The sequence below is a fragment of the Chlamydotis macqueenii genome, chromosome 8 (assembly GCF_036417535.1).
Source record: "Chlamydotis macqueenii isolate bChlMac1 chromosome 8, bChlMac1.mat, whole genome shotgun sequence".
Taxonomy (NCBI): Eukaryota; Metazoa; Chordata; class Aves; order Otidiformes; family Otididae; genus Chlamydotis; species Chlamydotis macqueenii.
This window is the reverse complement of record NC_141563.1, coordinates 1082714-1101914: the sequence shown is the minus strand read 5'-3', so window position 1 is coordinate 1101914 and position 19201 is coordinate 1082714. Positions and strand designations below refer to the sequence as shown.

The 19201-nt window shown below is 50.9% G+C and overlaps 1 pseudogene; it reads left to right on the top strand.

Annotated features, from left to right (window-relative positions):
- The first annotated feature begins 2092 nt into the window (after positions 1–2092).
- On the top strand, positions 2093–12495 carry LOC147599780 (olfactory receptor 14A16-like; annotated as a pseudogene).
- The last annotated feature ends 6706 nt before the right edge of the window (positions 12496–19201 follow it).

The window sequence follows — 19201 nt, the reverse complement described above, 5'->3', positions numbered from 1 at the left end:
CTCCCAGGGATGGCTGCAGGGCGGGAAGCCGAGTGTGCACTCAGGGGTACGCAGGCCTGTCCTTCAGAGCAGGGTCCCTGCACCCCAGGGTGCTGTGTGCCATGTAGGGACTCTGTGTGATACCAGGATCAACACTCAGCTTGCCCAGGGAGCTCCCAATAGTTTTCCAGGGAGATACTGTGGGTGGAAGAAGCAACTCCTGGCAGTAGAGGGTCCTTTTCCTGTGAAGAGGTTGCTGCGTTGGTCTAGGCTGCTCACAGCTCCAGATCACCCCAGGATGTTTCTGAGGGGGCTTTTCAAGAGCAAGGTCAAGGCAGAGTGTGCCTTAAAACTTAGGAGCTTTTTCAGTTTGTGGTTTCAGTTTCCTATTTAGAGGAGGATGAGAGGTGAAAAAAGAGAGAAGTAGAAAAGGAGCTGTCAAGCTTGGACAAGTCCTTGAGACCTCTGTACTGTAACTCTGAGTCAGCTGGTCTGCTAAGAGCCTCCTCAAGTGCCTTCAGCCACTCCTCTGCCCAGGGACAGCACCAGCATCACCCTTGCTGCACCCAGCAGGGTTGTCCTGCCCTGGCCTTTGGAACCTCCAAACAGGAACAGGCACCCAACCAGTGCCCTGCAAACAGGCAGGTGTGTGTAGGGCCAGGGTGAGTGCACAGAGGGTGGGATGGGGTCTGTGAGTGCTGACAGGGAAAAGAGATCAGACAGGGAAACAGCTGCCAGGAGGGAAATCCCCAGGCAGCAGGTTTATGATCAAGGAATGAGAGGAAAGTAAACCCAGAAATGTTGTGGGAGGGAGAATTCAGAAATCTCTGTATCATCCCCTCCAGTGCAGAGCCCTTCCTCTGAGCAAGCCCCCTGGCCTCCTCTCCCACCCACCCAAGCCTCTGCCCTCAGGGCTGTGGGGTCCCAGCCATGAACCCCCTCCTCTGCAGCCAGAGCTCCAGCAGAGCCATGCTGCAGCTCTCCAGCCACGTGTCCACGGCCCTCTGCAGAGCACAGGGGCTGAGAGCAGCTGCCCGGCAATGGTGGTGTCGGGGAGGGGGCACGCACAGCTGGGGGATGGGGACGCTGTCCCCAGTGCCCGCCTGCCTCTGCCCTGTCCTCTCTCAGCCGCACCCTGGCTGTATTTGCCCTTGTGCCTCCACCTCTCTGTGGTGTTGCTGCTGGGGTCTTGTTCTTGCTGTCAGGCTGTCTGGGGAGGGGAGTTCCAGCTGCAGAGTCACCCCCGATCTTGTGGGGGGGTGACTTGGCTATTTTCTTGGAGTGACATTCCAAGCTGTGAGCTACCCTCAAGGGTGGAAATCCTTCTCATACCATTTTTTTAATGTGTGTTTTCTGAAACTCCCTTGGAGCACTGGAGAGATGCTACCAGTGAGGAAATGCTGTTGGGTTGGTGAAACGAGCCATGGGTGTCTTTGGTTCGAAGTGGGATGCTGAGAACTTGAGAAAGGGTGAGACAGTTTCTGGTCTGCATCCAGCTTCAGTAGATCGCTCTTGTCTCAGCAGTGTCTGGTGGCTTCTCAGGATAATATGGGAGTGTGATCACTCTCCATCTGAGAAAGGTGTAATCCCAGGGCAGCTGGGAACAAGAAAGAGCTTACTGTGCACTAAGCCACTGCCAATCCTTTCCTTTGCAGCACTCTCTGTTTTATCTCTGAGTGCAGCAGAAATGTTGAGGCTTCTGACATCCAAGAATATTCCTGAGGGGAGAAGGAGGAAGAATCCTAAAAAAATCCCAAGCCCTTCAGCCTGCCTACTCCAATCCTGTTTCCTTAGCACTGGCAGTGCAGATCCTGACAAGCCCTTCTGCTTTAGGAGCGGTTTTATCTGAAAAAGTCAAACACCAGCACTGGCCCCTGACCCCGTCATTCTCATGACCCCACTGCCGCAGAAAGGCCTGACTCCTTGGTAGAGGCACTTCTCCTCACAGCAGTTCCAGGCAGAGAGCTGAGGGAAGGTCTCCCAGAAAATGTAAAGGACGTGCATAGCAGAGGAGGGTCTATGAGATACGGCTTTTTATCTGCTCAGAGAAATATTCCCTACGTTGTCACTGTCTTTCCTACCTTGGACAGGTTCACATGGCCAAAGAGACAAAATGTCCAACAGCAGCTCCACCACTGAGTTTCTCCTCCTGGCATTCGCAGACACACGGGAGCTGCAGCTCTTGCACTTTTGGGTCTTCCTGGGCATCTACCTGGCTGCCCTCCTGGGCAACGGCCTCATCGTCACTGCCATAGCCTGCGACCACTGCCTCCACACCCCCATGTACTTCTTCCTCCTCAACCTCTCTGTTATTGACCTGGGCTCCATCTCCACCACTTTCCCCAAAGCCATGGCCAATTCCGTCTGGCACACTGGGGCCATTTCTTACCAGGGATGTACAGCTCAAATATTTTTGTTTTTCTTTTTCTTTTCAGCAGAGGTTTATCTTCTCACTGTCATGGCCTATGACCGGTATGTTGCCATCTGCAAACCCCTGCACTACGGGACCCTCCTGGGCAGCAGAGCTTGTGTCCACATGGCAGCAGCTGCCTGGGGCACTGGGTTTCTCGAGGGTCTGGTGCACACGGCCAATACATTTTCACTGCCATTCTGCAAGGGAAATGCCCTGGACCAGTTCTTCTGTGAAATTCCCCCAGATCCTCAAGCTCTCCTGCTCTAACGTCTACCTCAGAGAAGTAAGGCTTCTTGCTTTCAGTGCTTTTCTGTTTTGTGGTTGTTTTGTGTTCATTGTTGTGTCCTATGTGCAGATCTTCAGGGCTGTGCTGAGGATCCCCTCTGAGCAGGGTCGGCACAAAGCCTTTTCCACGTGCCTCCCTCACCTGGCTGTGGTCTCCCTGTTTATCAGCACTGGTATCTTTGCCTACCTGAAACCCCCCTCCACCTCTTCCCGATTCCTGGACCCGTTGGTGTCATTTCTGTACTCGGTGGTGCCTCCAACATTGAACCCGCTCATCTACAGCTTGAGGATCCAGGAGCTGAAATTCACACTGAAGAAACTGATTCGGTCTTTTTTCTGTCAGTAGGAATAAGTGGCCCATGTCACTTCTGAAGTGATTTCTAATTCATCTGAGAATCTCTTGTGCATTCAGCATTTTATCTGTTATAACTATGTTTGTCCAGGAATGCCTACATCCACTACACTTCTCCAGAGGCATGAACCAGCCTGTCTGAGCTGGAGGCCTGTTTACTTGCATCTTGGGTCATCATACAGCTGGTCTCCTGTGTCATGTCTGAGTAATAAAAGGACATTTCCTCCATTCCAATATTTAGAGGTTGGATTCTTCTTCCACAGCTGTGGTCAGGCTGAAGAAATTGCCCTTATGATCCTTTCCTGCTGTGCTTGGGTCCTTCATGCATTCAGGGGAGGAGAGCATGGGGCAACATAAGCAATGGTCCTGGTTTGAGCCCCTTCACCTGTGGGTGCCCAGTTCCCCTGGAGATGGTGAATGACCTACAGGGATGCACCTTGGAGTGTCTCCCCGAGGTTTGCAGGCACCACAGCCTGCTCCATATGCAGAGCAGCACCACCAGCTCGGGGCCCTGCAGGAGCACATGGAGGGGCAGGAGGGGTCGGTCAGACCAGCATGGACACACTCCCCTGTGTAATTTTACCCCACTTTGACAAAGGGTAATCTTACTCTGCATCTTCTAAGCAGTCACTGATCCTCAGGAAGGCTCTCGTGGTCATACAGCCCTGTTGCTGATACCATATGCATAATCAAATGTTGACCCTCCTCATTAGCAGGATCAAGCAGAACACCACCTGGGCCACCATACGCTTGACCTTCATGCCTAGAGCCAGGTAGTCACACTCCATACTTTCTCCCTTGGGCTTCATCCTTGGTACTTACATGGAAGCGCAGCAGAGGGTAATAGTCCAAGGGCTGGAAAAGCTTCAGCAGACTCTTAACAATGCACAATTTGATCAAGGGCAGTGGACAGAGTTGGTTGGGAGCTTGTTGAGGTTGCTCACATCTTGCTGAGGGTCAAGGAATCCTGTGGCTGTTCCTACCTGGCAGCACAAGGCACACTCATCTTTGTTGGAGGGTTCCCAGGAGTGCACCAATGATCTTAGACCAAGTTCCTGGGAAATATTTTCAAGACATAGTTGGATAAAACTCTGAAGAATGGAATGGGAAATCACTGTTCTTTCTGATGTCAGAGCAAGGTTGGTCTGAAGTCCTCCCGAGGTTCCTTCTGACTTGAATGGCTCAGTTGTTCTGTCACCCCTGGGGACAGTTACTGTGGTTCTTACAGTCTTCAATTCCTCCTCTGCACGTGCATCAGCATCAAGCATGGCACCCACAGCACGAGTCTGTTCTCTTGTTGCCTTGGGTTTGAAACATTTTAGCTCCAATGTTCGATAGTGAATGACTAATTGTTCAGATTGGGTTCTCCTCACAGCCTGCAGCACCTGCACATGACAGGTTTGGCCTGGAGGTGAAGTCCATCCCAGCAAAGAAAGAGAGGATTTTGAAAGTGGTTTTGGGTGTGGACATCCTTTGATACTGGAACATCACGAAACCTGTTGGATTAATCCACAATGGTATCATCAATGGGAAGGTTAAAGGATGGGGAAGAGAAGAACCAGGACAGTTTGAGAGTGACAGAACACTTGCAGAGACCTCCGTGTGAGATGCTTTGTGTTCATGTGCTCTCATACATCTACTGGATGGAGAAGGGACAGACCTTGTGTCTCTGCAGTGGTGGGATTCAGTCACTGGCCAAAGGCACTGAATTGGTCTGAGATGCCCTGGCTGGTGCCCGTCACACCCCTGCTCTGAATGGGGCTGGGGTGGCTGAGGCAACAGCTTCGTAGTTGGCACGGTCGGCAGCGGCGCGGCACAGCGCAGCTCAGCCAGGATATTCCTGAAGCACCAAAGCTCAGTGTGGAGCGGAGCAAGGCGGCAGGAGCCCGCAGCTCATGCGACAGTGCCTGATGAGACGTGGGCGGAACCAGGGAGCACCGGCACCCCGGCCCCTCTCCCTGTATAAAGCAGGCCCTAGTGTGCGCCAGCGACCCGGAGCGCGGCAAACAGGATGGGCAAACTGGGTGTGGCGCGTCAGCAAGGACGGGGCGCGGCTGTTTTGGTGGCAGTTCACAAGGGTAGGGCCCGAGGTGTCCCTGCAGAACCGCTTTGCTGCTCTGCAGACTGAAGAAGTAAGAGCCAGCACCTCGGGGGAGGCACGGGAACCGTGCGAGGTAGCCCGACCAGCTCGCATAGTAACTAGCGCTACCAAGAAAAAGAGACGAGTGGTAGTAGTGGGTGACTCCCTCCTGACAGGTACGGAGGCACCCATCTGCCGCCCCGATGCGGTCTCTCGGGAGGTGTGCTGTCTCCCGGGGGCTTGTAACAGGGATGTCACCGAGAGACTACCTAGCCTCATACAGCCCACAGGCTACTATCCACTACTGGTGTTTCATGTGGGGGGCAGTGACACGGCCAGCAGCAGCCTGAGAAACATCAAAAGGGATTTCAGGGCCCTGGGTTCAACAGTCAAAGATTCTGGGGTGCAGGTGGTATTCTCATCAATCCTCCCGGTCGAAGGGCAGGGACCTGAAAGGGCCAGATGTATCTGGCAGGTTAACTCGTGGCTCAGGGAGTGGTGCTACAGCCAGGGCTTTGGGTATCTAGATCACGGGGCGTGCTTTGAGAAGCCCGGGCTGCTAGGGGCGGATGGCGTGCACCTAACCCAGAAGGGGAAGAGTGTGTTTGGACAAAGGCTTGCCAGGCTCGTCTGGAGGGCTTTAAACTGGTGTTGCTGGGGGAGGGGGAGCACAGTTCAGCCCACTGCTGTCAGCGTGGCGCCAGTGCCAGCACCGAGGGTCCAGAAGCTGAGGAAGGATCACAGATAAGTGCAAATGAACTTAAACTGCGGTCCAATAGAACCCCTGTCTCTCCAGCCAGCAAGTCGGCTTTGTCGGGGGCCCAGCTGAAGTGTCTCTATACCAATGCACGCAGCATGGGGAATAAACAGGAAGAGCTGGATATGCGTGCACACGAGCAGGGCTACGACCTCGTTGGCATCACAGAGATGTGGTGGGATGACTCATACTACTGGAGCGTCAACATGGAGGGGTATAGGCTTTTTAGAAAGGACAGGAAGGGGAGACGAGGAGGGGGTGTCACTCTCTACATCAGCAACCGGCTGGAGTGTGTGGAGCTCCACCTGGGGATGGAGGAGGAGCTGACAGAGAGCTTATGGGTCAAGATTAGAGGATGGGGACGGACAGGGGACATTACGGTGGGGGTCTGTTACAGGCCGCCTGGCCAGGAGGACAGAGCAGATGAAGTGCTCTGTAGCCAGATAGGAGCAGTCTCACGGTCACAGGCCCTGGTTCTCATGGGGGACTTCAACCACCCTGACGTCTGTTGGAGAGACAACACGGCAGGGCACAGGCAGTCCAGGAGGTTCCTGGAATGCGTGGACGACAACTTCCTCCTGCAGGCGACAGAGGAGCTGACAAGGAGGGGTGCCATGCTTGACCTTGTGATCACCAACAGGGAGGGGCTGGTGGGGGATGTGAAACTAAAGGACATCTTTGGCTGCAGCGACCACGACACGGTGGAGTTCAAGATCCATGGGGCAGCAAGGAAACTACAATGCAAGCTCTCAGCCCTAGACTTCAGGAAGGCGGACTTCAGCCTCTTCAGGGACCTGATGGGCCAAGTGCCATGGGAGGTGGCCCTGGAGGGAAGAGGGGCCCAGGAAAGTTGGTCCATATTCAAGGAGCACCTCCTCCAAGCTCAGCAGAGGTGCATCCTGACGAAGAACAAGTTGGGGAAAAAGGCCAGGAGGCCTGCGTGGATGAGCAAGGAGCTCCTGGACCAACTGAAAGTGAAGAGGATGTGAGGGCAATCTGGCTGCGACATCTGTCACCCCATCGATCGCCAGGGTTGATTCAGCCGATCTGGTTGGCTAGGTGGGTGTCCCCTTCCTCCCTCACCGCTCCGTGTGCATCCCTCCCGAAGCTGTGCGCTTGGTCGAAGAGGACGACCTTCCCTCATAGTGCCGTGCCGTTCAGCGGTCAAGGGTATACGCTAGCTGTGCTCCCCTGCCACAACCTCCACCCCAGTGCAAGGGCCACCGGTAGGAGACGTAGGGTAGGCAAGCTTCCAACACTGCAGAAAAAAAAAAAAAAAAGAAATACATGGCAATCTCTCTGCCCTACATGGCAAGCTCTCTGCCCTAGATTTCAGGAAGGCGGACTTCGGTCTCTTCAGGGACCTGATGGGCCAAGTGCCATGGGAGGCGGCCCTGGAGGGAAGAGGGGCCCAGGAAAGTTGGTCCATATTCAAGGAGCACCTCCTCCAAGCTCAGCAGAGGTGCATCCCGATGAAAAACAAGTCGGGCAAAAAGGCCAGGAGGCCGGCGTGGATGAGCAAGGAGCTCCTGGATCAACTGAAAGTGAAAAAGGAAGCCTATAGAGGGTGGAAGTGGGGACAGGTAGCCTGGGAGGACTACAAAGAGGCTGCGCGAGTGGCCAGGGATAAGGTAAGGAAGGCCAAAGCCCTGACAGAACTGAATCTGGCCAGGGATATAAAATGCAACAAGAAGAGCTTTTCTAGGTACGCAGGTGACAAAAGAAAGTCCAGGGAAAATGTAGGCCCCCTCCGGAAGGGAACTGGTGTCCTGGTTACCCAGGACATGGAGAAGGCTGAGGTTCTCAATGACTTTTTTGCCTCAGTCTTCACCGACAAGAGTTCCTCTCCCACCGCCCAAGCTGTAGAAGGTGCAAGCAGGGACTGCGAGAATGAAGAACTGCCCACTGTACTGGAAGAGCAGGTTCGGGATCATATGAGGAACTTAAAGGTACACAAGTCCATGGGACGTGATGAGATCCATCCCCGGGTCCTGAGGGAACTGGCGGATGAAGTTGCCAAGCCACTGGCTATCGTATTTGAGAAGTCGTGGCGGTCTGGTGAGGTCCCCGATGACTGGAAGAGAGGGAACATAACCCCAATTTTTAAAAAGGGGAATAAGGAAGACCCGGGTAACTACACGCCGGTCAGCCTCACCTCTGTGCCTGGCAAGGTCATGGAGAAGATTCTCCTGGAAACCATGCTAAGGCACATGGAGAGCAAGGAGTTGGTTGGTGACAGCCAACATGGCTTCACCAAGGGCAGATCATGCCTGACCAATTTGATGGCCTTCTATGACGGGGTGACAGCATCGAAGGACAAGGGACAAGCAACGGATATCATCTACCTGGCCTTGTGCAAGGCATTTGACACTGTCCCGCACAACATCCTTCTCTCTAAACTAGAGAGATATGGGTTTGATGGATGGACCACTCGGTGGATAAGGAGTTGGCTGGATGGCTGCACTCAGGGAGTGGTGGTCAACAGTTCCATGTCCATGTGGAGACCGGTGACGAGTGGCGTCACTCAGGGGTCCATGCTGGGCCTGGCCCTGTTCAACATCTTTGTCGGCAACATGGACAGTGGGATAGAGTGCACCCTCAGCAAGTTTGCCGATGACACCAAGCTGTGTGGTGCTGTTGACATGCTGGAGGGGAGGGATGCCATCCAGAGGGACCTGGACAGGCTGGAGAGGTGGGCCCGTGCCAACCTCATGAAGTTCAACCAGGCCAAGTGCAAGGTCCTGCACCTGTGTCGTGGCAACCCCAGGCACAAATACAGGCTGGGCAGGGAATGGATTGAGAGCAGCCCTGACGAAAAGGACTTGGGAGTGCTGGTGGACGAGAAGCTCTACATGAGCCAGCAATGCACCCTTGTGGCCCAGAAGGCCAACCGCATCCTGGGCTGCATCAAGAGGAGCGTGGCCAGCAGGTCGAGGGAGGTGATTCTCCCCCTCTACTCTGCCCTGGTGAGACCCCACCTGGAGTACTGTGTCCAGTTCTGGAGCCCCCAACACAAGAAGGACATGGACCAGTTGGAGAAGGTCCAGAGGAGGGCCACAAAGATGATAAAAGGGCTGGAGCACCTCTCCTGTGAGGCCAGGCTGACAGAATTGGGGCTGTTCAGCCTGGAGAAGAGGAGGCTCCGGGGACACCTTATAGCCATCTTCCAGTAACTCAAGGGGACCTACAAGAATGATAGGGAAAGGCTGTTCAGGAGGGCCTGTTGTGATAGGACGAGGGGTAATGGTTTTAAGGTAGACGGAGGTAGATTTGGATTGGATATTAGGATTATATTTTTTACACTGGGGGTTGTAGAACACTGGAACAGGTTGCCCAGAGAGGTGGTGGAGGCCCCATCTCTGGAAACGTTCAAGGCCAGGCTGGATGAGGCTCTGAGCAACCTGATCTAGTCGGGGATGTCCCTGCTTCTTGCAGGGGGGTTGGACTAGATGAGCTTTTAAGGTCCATTCCAACTCTAACCATTCTATGATTCTATGATTATATATGGACTGATTCAAAGTATGCTTTTGGAGCTGTGCATGCTCATGGAGCCATATGGAAAGTGAGAGGAATGCTGACAGCACAAGGAACATCCATCAAACATCGAGAGAAAAAAAAATTCTGCCCTTGCTCCAAGTGGTGCAGAAACCCAAAGAAGTTGCGATTATGAACTACAAAGCCCACCAATTTGGGAATTCCCCAGAGAATATTGAAAATGGATTAGCCGATCAAATGGCAGAGGAGGTAGCAGAAAAAGGCATCATGGCAGTAATACCAGTTAAAAAAAAATGAAATTTGAACAACAAACTCCAAATTACATTAAGGTTGCTTTGGAATTAGCTAAATCACTTAATTCAAATAAAAATGGAAAATGATGGATGATTACTCCTAAAAATCAAGTTGTGGTCTCACCACAATCGATGCTAAGAACAGAAAAATTCATTGGGACATAGAGACAATGATCAGTGATTGAAGAGGAAAGGTAATTAGTGTTAGCATGACAAAATTAATAGAATCAGTAATTAAAAGTGTGAAATTTGTTTAAAGAATAACCCTAGAAATATTAAACAACCACCCCCAGGAACCACATATAAAGGAAACTCGCCTGAAAATTATTGCCAGATTGATTTTTCAGCATTGCCACAACAAAATGGATATAGATACCTATTGGCATTAGGAGATATGTCCAAAAGTTTTTCCCTGTCACACCAATAAGCAAGAGAGGTGGCTAAAAATATGTTGAAAGAAATAATGCCACAGTTTGGAATTCCCAAAAGAATGTCATCAGATAGAGGTCCTCATTTTGGACCTGAGGTTATTCACATATTGAGCAGAATTCTTGGAGTTAAATGGGATTTACACATTCCTTGAAGGCCACAATCTAATAGATCAGCCAAATTTGTCAGGAAACATCCTTAAAGTGATATTTTCCATCCTAAATACTGCCACGGTGGGGTTTCCTGCATTTTTTCTTCTGCAGTTGTGAGCCCCGTGCTTGAAACTGCTTGGACTACTTGTCGTTTCACTTCTCGGGCTGTTTGCTCTGATTCCGCAGCAAGTAAGATGTCATCCATATAATGGTAGATTAGAACATTTTCAAAATACTTTCGTATTGGACTTAAAACTGCCACTACAAACTGGTGGCATAGCGTTGGACTGTTTTTCATGCCCTGCAGCAACACCTACCAGTGATATCTTTTGTGCGGCTCCACAGCATTGATAGAAGGCACAGAGAAGGCGAATCGCGGTGCATCTTGCGGAGCCAGAAACAGTCTTTCAGGTCGATGACAATAAGAGTCCATGCTTGTGGTAATGTTGTTGGCCAAGGGAGCCCAGGTTGTAAGGCTCCTATATCTTCAATGACCTCATTTATGTTTCTCAGGTCATGTACTAACCTCACGAAAAGCATTGCTGCGACTTAGCTGACAGCGCTGCAAAGGCTTCTGCAATCAGAGACAGATGGTGTTGCCTAGACGCAATGTTCATACAAGCATTCAGCATATCGTCGATGCTAGGATTCCTTAAAGGTCGTAATACTTTCTGACAGTCAGGGTTGGCATTTTCGACAGCAAGTTGTTTGAAAATATATTCCTGTGCCTGCTCATTATCGATCTGCTTTTCAAAAGCCTCATTAGGCCGCTCTAAAAAATTCATAAATTGTTCATTTGTTTCTTGTTTGATTTGGACAAAAGGCTGTCTCTGTTTACTGGTTTCAGGGTAAACAGATCTTAAAGCATGGAGTGCCAACTGTTTAACCTGCAGCAGACGCGCCTGGCAGATTCTAGCTTGTGCAGCATTGGTGCTGTGATCGCCTTGCCCCAATAACATGTCTGCAGTGACTGCTCGCAATGGGTCGCGCCCCCCTAATGTCAAATTTTCATCAGCCTGGGCGCCCGCAAGCTGCTTCATCTTTGACTCCCACAAAGTGTATTGCATGTCCGTCATTATTAAGTGAAACAACATTTTAAAATCATTTGGCGTAAACACATGAGTATCACAGAGAGACTGTATTAAATGTGTTGTATACGGAGCCCCAAGTGCATGGTCCATCACCGTTCCCCTGATATCCTTACTAAGAACATACAAGAGACCTCCCACCGCAGGTCGCGATCAGGCACAGACACCACAGGGAAAGCACACAGCATATCCGCATCCCCCGCGTGCCTCGCTTCTCCCCTTACAGCTGCCCATTTATCATGAGGGTCAGGAGGACATAAATCAGGCTCTGTTCCTGGATCATTAGGCTCTGGATGAAAAAGATCATCTGGGTCATCATCAGGATTAGCAGGTGGCAGGACCGCAAGAATGGCAGCAGCAGGTTTAGTTTAGGTCTTGTGGCAGGGTGGGCCAGAGGAGGTGGCGGCGAGACGCCGTTTATTTTTACAAGTGGGTTTTTATACATTTCTCTTCTTAAGCATTACCTTCCTTATTTCATTCTTGTCCAATCAACAGTTATCCCACATACAAGCTTACCCAATAAAATCACTGCTCACACACGATACATATTCAGAATTGCTAAGAAAAATTAAGTTTCAATACTTCCTAGTAATTTTCCACAGCAGCATTCTTCTACTATTACAGACAGAACAACTCCAGCAACTCTCTTATCTACAAGGCCAGTGACTAGTTTTTCTGTGAACATCGGGTGAAACAAGCCATAAATTCACTAACAATGTCTCCTGTCTTAAAGCTTCTCTTCTCACTCCCATGGCTTTCTTCCAACGAGCATGATTGCATCCCTCTCCCAAGGTTGGTTGCTGTTCACTGACGCCATACTGGCTCGAGAAATACCCACAGAAAACTTCAGCAAACAATCTGAATCAACAAGAAGATAAAAGCTTTGCTTTTAATCTGCAGACACCTGAAAGGAAGAGAAGGGCTACTGAAGTGAGCAGAGAGCGCTGGGTAGGACGGTGTTTGCTCATCGCAGAGCTGGCCTGTCTGCTGCTGGGGAAGCAACAAGCACTGAATTCGGGTAAAACCTGAGCTCAGAAGGGGATCAATGATTTGGGAGAAAGCCCCATACGCCCATAGCAGCCTTTGAGAAGGGTCTCTCTTTCCTTGCAGAATACTTAAGTTGTCCAGAACAAGATTCTGGGTCTCCACGTGTTTGCAAGCGCAAGAGCTGAGCCTCCCAAAAAGCTGAGAGAGCTGGGGGAAAAAAGCTGTAAAAAAGAAAAAGCCACAGAGAGAGAGTTCAGAAAAGATTTAATGAGAAGATAGAAGAAGACAGGACAGGCATCATCTGTGTCCTGCTATCAGTCACTCGTCGTCACCTGGAACTTCTTCCAAACGAATCAGTCTCCAGCTGTTGACGTCTATTTCCCATTTCTTTCTGCCTTTCACTCTGGGCTCTGCCTCCTGCAGCTGGCTTGGAAGATCTTGGTTTGGATGGCAGAATCTCGCTCCTCTCTCACTTGCCTTTCTTTCCCTTTCTGGCAATCTCATCTGCCCACGCAGGCGAGCATTTTCTTCAGCAGCTGGGTGTTCTCCTTTTGCAGCTCAGTCAGCTGCAGCTGGAACTTCTCACAAGTGTGGCACTGGCTGCTCACACCATAGGAGCCCTCTTCACCCGCAGCCTCTTGGGCCTGAAGCTCCTCAGCCACCTGAAGCTGCTCCCCCAGCCCAGCAGGCTTCTGCATGAGCCTCTCCAGCTCCTCTCGTGCTTGTGGAGAGCTTGCCTTCCTCAGAAGACAGATCTCCTCTTGAAGGACCCTGCATGGCCTCTCCAGGTCCTGGGGGGTACTCTGCGGGTGGATGTTCTGCTGCAGCAGCCTGCTGGGACGGCTACCAGGCAGCCAGTCCTCCTGCTGCCCTCCATGCTGGACATCCAGCTCTGGCACAGACCACGCGCCGCTGCTCATTCCTTGTGGCGGGGAGTCCCAGCAGCAATCAGCCAAGTCTGACCCAATAGCCCTGAGGGCCTCCTCCAGGCTGATCCTTCTCTCCTGGAGGCACGCATCTTTGAAGCTGTTGCATCTTTTGGGCTGCCCTTCTCCATGGAGGGTGGAAAACCCCATGGGGCTCTCCAAAGAGAAGGGCCCGATTCCCCCGCAGCCTAGCAGCCTCTGCTGGCAGAGCATGTCTGAAGCCTTGGCCCCGGCCTTGCTGCAGGAAGCAGGCTGCTCACCGTTGAACCGCTCCACGATGTACTTGAGGAAGGCTCTCCTCTGCAGCATCAGTTCCCGTTGGAGGCGGAGGATGTGAGCAGCCTGCTGGCCATTGCTCTCCCAGCACAGCTTGCTGAGGGCATCCTGGAGCTTCCCGCAGGCCTGGCTTCCGCTCCAGCCTGCTCTCACCAGCTCCTTGGCCAGCTGTTGACGCAGCTGCCACGCCTGATGGATGGCGTTGTCGCGCTGCTGCTGCAGCGTTGCTTGCGCCCTGCGCAGCTGATCCTCCTTGGAGCGCAGCAGCTGGCGGATCTCTGCCACCTGCTGCCGCTGGTTCAGCTCCCGCAGCCGCTGGAGCTCCTGTGCCTGCCGCTGCTCCCACGCAGAGTGGAGCTGTTTGGCCAGGAGCTGCTGCTTCTGCTCTGCCGCCTCCTTCAGCCGGCCAGTTTCAGCCTCGAAGCGTCGCTGCAGCTCTTGGCAGCGGAGTCGCTCAGCCTCCAGCTCAGCCCGCAGCCTCTCCAGCTCCCGCTGGTGCTCGTCCTTCTGCGCCAGGCCGTGGCGGGGCGAGGAGCGCCTGCGTGCCATGGAGCCCTGTCCCACAGCGTGCCGGCTCATGGCTGCAGGGATGGAACCAAACGCGGCCACCACCAGCCACTGACGTCGCACGTCACTCCCTCTCAGCAGCTGCTGCCTCCCTTGACCATGCAGGAGCAGAGACAGCGTCTGCAATGAGCCAGGGGTGGGCAGCTCTGGCCTTAGAGCCGTGTTCCGGCCCTGAGCACACAAAGGAGGGGCGGGGCCACATGGCCTTATAAGGTATGTTCCAGCCCTGAGCACACAAAGGAGGGGTGGGGCCACATGGCCTTATAAGGTATGTTCTGGCCCTGAGCACAAAAAAGGAAGGGCGGGGCCACATCGTGCTGAGCCCATCTCCACCCTGCTCCTGCCCTGGCAGCCAGTGCTCAGCTCCCAGCACAAACCCTGTGCCAGGCCCTGCTCAGCATGCCAGGGAACCTCCATCCCTGCTCCAAGAAGGAGACAAAGGCATTGTCTCCTCCCTGGGCTGCAGGGACGTGGTCAGCGGCACTCACCCGCTCGCTTCTACCTGCTCCCATCCCAGTGGGCACAGGCACTGGCTGGCGTCACAGGAGCTGTGCTGCAGGGAATGGTCTACAAAGGCCCCGTCCTCCTCCCAGGCAGCACCCCTGCAAGAGCAGGGGAGCGCTCTGCCGCAGGGGCGTGGGGGACACCCCACCGGCAGCCGGGGAGGCAGGAGGGGATCGGTGGGAGCATTGCCAATGAGGAGGGAGGCAGAGGGGAGGCCAGGGCACCCACCTGTCAGGGATTTTGATGCCCAGGCGGAACATCTCTGCCTGGAAGGTTGCCATATCCTGGCACAGAGCGCAGTGGAAGCGGTAGAGGGCAGAGCGCAGCACCGGGCCCAGGGGCAGAGATGGCATCAGCATGAGTGGCGGGGGGGTCCAATTCGCCTCCCACTGTAGCTGTGGGACAGGGTGCAAACCAGAGGTGACGATCACGTCAGGGACTGGGGGCGATACCGCCTACCTGGATGCAGTGGTGGTGGAACCAGGTGCTGGCTCAGGCGGGACAGACCAGGGTGTTGTAGCAGGGCTGCCCTTTCACCACCTCCTGGCAGATGAGGCAGAGGCTCTGCTCCTGCTGCAGCATTCACACCCTCTGCACTGGACGGTGCTTCCAGCAGAAAGATCTGTGGGACAGAGGTGACAGCTAAGCTCCAGCCTCCTCCAGCCTGGCCTTGGCCCCAGCCCCATGGGGCAGCTCTACTCACCTGTACGCCCCAAAGAACTGGGAGATGCAGCCTCGCTCGCTGCCGCAGGGGAAGCGGAAGATTCTACGGCAGCGCCAGTGCTGGCAGATGACCGAGGCGCCCTGCAGCTGGCAGATGCAGCACCGCTGGGGATGGCACAGTGGTGGACCGCGTCAGCGCCGCGCAGCCCCATTGTTGCATATTACGGCACAGACTCACTCATGGTTCAAGTGAGACAAAGTTGATTTTTACAAGCAGTGTTTGATACTCTTTACCCGGATGCTCTTTGTCTATGATTTCTATTCCTATAGGGCAAGTATTATCACGATCTCTACCACCCCACTATTTGTCCAATCAGCTTCATGCACCTGGCTGGCGTTGTAGCATTGTTCTTCATCACGTACTTCTTATTTTGTCCATCAGACTGTTGCTTCTCAGCACGTACTCTTGCTTTGTCCATTGTGCTCAGATTCTGTTCATTTTGATACATTTACCCACATTCCCAGCAGCATTACTCACTTTGCTCCATTTGCTTACATCCATACACTTGCTCATATTCCCATCCACTACATTTCCTCCTTCTTTGTTTAAGAATTCTAAAGCAAGCACTACATTGACATGCAAAAGTGTAATTTTGTTAATACTGCGTTCGATCATTCGCTGCATGCAAGTTAAAAAACATGGAGTACAGACACAAATCAGAAAAAACACAAATATTCCTAATAAGCATAAAATAACAAGTCTTTTAAGCCATAGCCCAGGGTTCCCAAACCATGGAAGAAAACCAAAGAAGTCCTCTTCTGAATGTAACTTCAATTGCTGGGTCAAAGCCTTCAGTTGATCAATATTTGCGTGAACTGATCCCGAGTGGTCACTAAGGTTCATACAACACATGCCTTCAAAATCCTGACATCCGTGGCCTTGAGCTAAGAGTAGAAAATCCATGGCTGCTCGGTTCTGTAATGTAGCATGCCTTATTGAGTTAACATCCATTAATAAGCCTTGCAAAGCGATACTAGTTGCATTGCTTTCTCTAGCAAGCCAACACCCTAACTTATTAACCATATTTAATGTGTGTGCAGTCCCTATGGATGCAATCAAGGAAGCAAAAATTCTCTCAGCTGCATTCCAGAATTTTACATTTAAATCACAGTTCTCTGGAAATGTTTTTACAGCTCGTCTCATACGACGACAGGGTTGATATGTCAAATTATGAGATGGGATATTAGGATGAAATAGCGTTAGTCGGCCAACAGCACATGGACCTCCCACAGCCTTCCCAGGAATACCTTTCCATGCCCTATCCCCACAAGTCAAAAAAATATCTTCAGGAAGGCCAATAGCATCGATCCCAGGGATAATTTGACTCAATGCAGTGTTATTACACCAAGTCCAGTTCTTAAAAAATTTTCTGTGTGGTGAAACATCAAACCCAGAACTATTCATGTATATTTTAGCCGTGTAGTTCAAAGAGAAACAAATGTGACTTTTCAGTGTACCCATAATGTCTAATTCCTGTGGTTGAATTGGCAAGGCTGGAAAATCATGTATCATATTTAGAGAGGTGTTATACCAACCTTGTGGTTGTGAGGCGGTCTTTCGCCATGTCTCGTGACACCACCAGAGAGGCTCAATGACACCTGATTTTTGCATGGACTTTGCACTGAAATATTGTAAAAAGTATCTAATTCTTGACTTGCTAATGGTACGCCTGCCAAACAGGTACGAAAAGGAGTGGTTGGTGCAGCGATAGAAAGACACATGGTACTTGTGTTCGTTGCTTTAGCAAGGGTAAGCCAGACATTGCTATCAGGCGCATTCAAGCCGACAGCGGGCAATCCTGTGACTCCTCCGATGAATCTGAGACATAGGGTCGCACAAAACGTGATGGAACCCATTGCAGTCGATCACCTGTAGAAACACAAGCATATCACCAACCCCAAGTTATTAAATCTTTTGGTCCTTCCCATTGTCCTGAAATTGGATTCTTTACCCTTACCAATGGTTCGCTTTGAAGAGGTACGGATAACCCATGTTGTTTTTCATATTTTGACTTATATGTCTCATCTTGATTCAAAAAATTAAGGACTTAAGTTGCTTTCCATAACCTTTCCTGTGGAGATTCCAACCCCATATTCCCCCTTTTTTGTTTATTGAGCTGTTCTTTCAAAATCCTGTGAGTTCACTCAGCAATTGCTTGACCTGTGGGTGAATGAGGAATACCTGTGACATGTTCAATACCCCATTGTTGTAAAAATACTCGAATGTGTGCAGAGCTATACGCAGGCCCATTGTCAGTCTTCACTCTTCGTGGAACACCTAAAATGGCAAAAAAGGTTAACCTGTTTACAAACATCACGTGCACTTTCTCCTGCTTGTGCAGTAGCAACAAGATACCCAGAAAAAGTACCTACTGTTACATGCACATATTTCACTTTTCCAAACTCTCCAAAGTGTGTGACATCTGTTTGCCACAACTCGTTACCTTTAATTCCACATGGGTTAACTCCTTCCTCGGCAGGCAACGGGGCTAAGAGTTGACAATCAGGACAGGTTGCAAGAATACTATGTGCCTGAGTCATGGTTAGCTGAAAATGTCTTTTAAGTGCTCTAGCATTTTGATGATAAAAGCAATGTGACAATTTAGCTTGCTCAAATCAATTAGGAACTATTGCAGACACAGTGTAGAAATCTGTTAATTGGTTACCTTCCATTATAGGACCAGGTAAATCAGTATGAGATCAAACATGCACCACATAGTGCATGCATCGTGTTTTCTTTGGTCTATTAAGGACCAAAGCATGCGAAGTTCAGCCATTAAAAGAGAATTATCCACATTGTTAATCATTGAATAATCAAGTCTCGCTACTATCCCTGCTACATAAAATGAACCTGTGACAAGATTAACAGGCTCATCCTTAATTTTTAACAAAGCCATGTTCACTGCTTGAGTTGAGCCTTGAGGAACAATTTTTACTTCATGTTGCCATTCCGCCTCTGGAGATGGTTTCCATACCATGGCTGATTTCCTTGATTTGCCAGAGCCATCTGTAAAAACAGTAATGCCTTGTACAGGGATTGGTCTGCAACGTAATTTTGTATACAGGGGCAATTTAGTAATTTCTGCCCAAATTCAATGTTTGGGATAATGAATAGAGATTTGGCCTTGAAAATCAGCCAAAGCAATTTGCATATTGAGATTCTCTGCAAGAAGCCAATTTAAATTTTCTTTGGTTGCAGGAATAAAAATTACAGATGGATCTACTCCATCACGAGCCTTAAATTGGCCCTTCCCTTTCATATCAATTTAGCACAAGCTTCAAGAATTGTTACTACTGTTTTTGTTTGAGAATGTGGCAAAAAGAGCCATTCAATTACACATAGAGGGTCTTTTTCACTCTCTTCCCATTGAAAGAGAACTGCAAAAGGCTGAAAGACATTAGCAATTGTTACCAACATGATTGATAGTTCAAGGAGACCTTGCCATTCTTGACGATTTTCGATTGCCTGTGAAAAGAAAAAATAGTGAAAAAACAGTCCTTTAGATCAATCACTGTTAAAGGCCAATTGGCTGGAAGCATAGATGGTGAGGGCATCCCTGGCTGAAGAGCTCCCCTACGCTCAATTACAGCATTAATTGCTCTGAGGTCGTGTAGCAAGCGCCATCTGCCGTTGTTTTTTTGGAATACAAAACACAGGAATGTTCCAAGGGCTCATGGAAGGTGTGATGTGGCCAGCTGGCAACTGCTCCTCCACCACTCTACATAGTTGTTCCAGGCGTGCTCGACGTAGGGGCCATTGGTCAACCCACACAGGTTGTTGTGTTAGCCAGGTGAGTTTGAAGATCGGTTGCTGCCAGGCTCTGATCGGTCATTTGATGTTCTCTGCATACAATTTCTCTGTTTTGGTTCTGCTATGTGGACTGTAGTTCCAAAC